Source organism: Harmonia axyridis, chromosome X (genome assembly GCF_914767665.1).
Source record: "Harmonia axyridis chromosome X, icHarAxyr1.1, whole genome shotgun sequence".
NCBI classification, from domain to species: Eukaryota; Metazoa; Arthropoda; class Insecta; order Coleoptera; family Coccinellidae; genus Harmonia; species Harmonia axyridis.
The window spans coordinates 36,699,871-36,702,924 of record NC_059508.1 but is presented as its reverse complement, the minus strand read 5'-3'; positions in this window follow the sequence as shown (position 1 = coordinate 36,702,924).

The window sequence follows — 3,054 nt, the reverse complement described above, 5'->3', positions numbered from 1 at the left end:
TTTTCGGCTCGATTTAAGATACCGATGCATGACGTGAACGACTTTACGGCGCGATTTAAGATACCGATGCATGACGTGAACGACTTTTCGGCGCGATTTAAGATACCGATGCATGACGTGAACGACTTTACGGCGCGATTTAAAGCTATACCGATGCATGACGTAAACAAGATCACACCGATGCAGCACGTTAACATTAAAGCCCGCCTAATCCGATCGATGGAGGCCGTCTCGAGTGTCCAACTTGCTCACAAGAGCCGAGAAACAAACCGATGCATCACGTAGACAAGATCGTACCGAATGTTAACACAATCCAAAAGGAAATAATCTTAGATGAATATCGATTCTGATTATTGATTTTTCTTTCGCGATATTGATAGAAGACATCTGAATGAATTTCGAATTAATTCCGAAATCAAAAAAATATTTTCAATAAATTTTTTTTCTAGAGTACCTCGGTCTTTTCTATTTTTTTTCCAAGTTTCGTACGTCAATCAACATACATCCCAGAAAAAATCATCTCTCTAACTATCCTGGTTCAAAAGTTGTATCGGAACTTTTCACGTCGAAAAAGAACATAGGCGAAAAAGGACGTGAACATTATTCCTTATAAAAATCAAACCCGACCATGGATTTTGATTCTGATTGTTGATTATCGCTATTAGAACACATTAGGAGGCAACCAAATCAAATTTGAGAAAATTCCACAATCAGAAAATTTTTTTCGAAAAAAAAAAAAAAATTCGAGAACACCTCGGTCATGGCAAGTTATTTCCCACAATCCATTCCCCAATCAACGTACATCCCAGAAAAAATCATCTCTCTAACTATCCTAGTTCAAAAGTTGTATCGGAACATTTTCACGTCGAAAATATATCTCTAAGTCCAGACCGATGCACCACGTAATCTCGGGCAGACCGATGCACAACGTAAATGACGATCGGGACCGGGGCGATCGGTCGTATCTGACACCGCCGGCTCGGTTCTAACATCGTCAATGAGTCGGGGTTGTAAAAAAGGACGTGAACATTTTTCCTTATAAAAATCAAACCCGACCATGGATTTTGATTCTGATTGTTGATTATCGCTACTAGAACATATAAGGAGGCAACCAAATCAAATTTGAGAAAATTCCACGATCAGAAAATTTTTTTCGAAAAAAAAAAAAAATCGTAATCACCTCGGTCATGGCGAGTTATTTTCCGTATTTCATTCCACAATCAACGTACAACATAGAAGAAATCATCTCTCTAACTATCCTGGTTCAAAAGTTGTATCGGAACATTTCACGTCGTAATATCTCGCCAAGTCCAGACCTCGGCGATAGGTAGTATCTGACACCGTCCGCTCGGGACTGACATCGACTTGGACTCGGGCTGATGATGGGGAGGCGTTTAAGGACGTGAACATTTTTCCTTATAAAAATTAAAGTCGACAATGAATATTGATTCTGATTACTGATTTACGCTTTAAAAACACATTAGAAGGCAACCAAATCGAATTTGAGGAAATTCCACGATCAGAAAATTTTTTTCGAAAAAAAAAAAAATCCGAAAAATATTTTTCGATTCCGATTACTGATTTACTCTTTTAGAACACATTAGGAGGCAACCAAATCAAATTTGAGAAAATTCCACAATCAGAAAATTTTTTTCGAAAAAAAAAAAAATTCGAGGACACCTCGGTCATGGCAAGTTATTTCCCACAATCCATTCCCCGATCCACGTACATCCCAGAAAAAATCATCTCTCTAACTATCCTGGTTCAAAAGTTGTATCGGAACATTTTCACGTCGAAAATATATCTCTAAGTCCAAACCGATGCACCACGTAAACTAGGGCAGACCGATGCACCACGTAATATCGGGCAGACCGATGCAGAACGTAAACTCGATCATACCGATGCTTCACGTAATCTCGATCTTACCGATGCACCACGTAAACAAGGGCAGACCGATGCAGAACGTAAAGTAGATCTTACCGATGCACCACGTAATCTCGATCTTACCGATGCACCACGTAATCTCCATCTTACCGATGCACCACGTGAACTGGATCTTACCGATGCAGAACGTGAATTGGATCTTACCGATGCAGAACGTGAATTGGATCTTACCGATGCACCACGTAAACTCGATCATACCGATGCACCACGTAATCTCGGGCAGACCGATGCACAACGTAAATGACGATCGGGACCGGGGCGATCGGTCGTATCTGACACCGCCGGCTCGGTTCTAACATCGTCAATGAGTCGGGGTTGTAAAAAAGGACGTGAACATTTTTCCTTATAAAAATCAAACCCGACCATGGATTTTGATTCTGATTGTTGATTATCGCTACTAGAACATATAAGGAGGCAACCAAATCAAATTTGAGAAAATTCCACGATCAGAAAATTTTTTTCGAAAAAAAAAAAAAATCGTAATCACCTCGGTCATGGCGAGTTATTTTCCGTATTTCATTCCACAATCAACGTACAACATAGAAGAAATCATCTCTCTAACTATCCTGGTTCAAAAGTTGTATCGGAACATTTCACGTCGTAATATCTCGCCAAGTCCAGACCTCGGCGATAGGTAGTATCTGACACCGTCCGCTCGGGACTGACATCGACTTGGACTCGGGCTGATGATGGGGAGGCGTTTAAGGACGTGAACATTTTTCCTTATAAAAATTAAAGTCGACAATGAATATTGATTCTGATTACTGATTTACGCTTTAAAAACACATTAGAAGGCAACCAAATCGAATTTGAGGAAATTCCACGATCAGAAAATTTTTTTCGAAAAAAAAAAAAATCCGAAAAATATTTTTCGATTCCGATTACTGATTTACTCTTTTAGAACACATTAGGAGGCAACCAAATCAAATTTGAGAAAATTCCACAATCAGAAAATTTTTTTCGAAAAAAAAAAAAATTCGAGGACACCTCGGTCATGGCAAGTTATTTCCCACAATCCATTCCCCGATCCACGTACATCCCAGAAAAAATCATCTCTCTAACTATCCTGGTTCAAAAGTTGTATCGGAACATTTTCACGTCGAAAATATA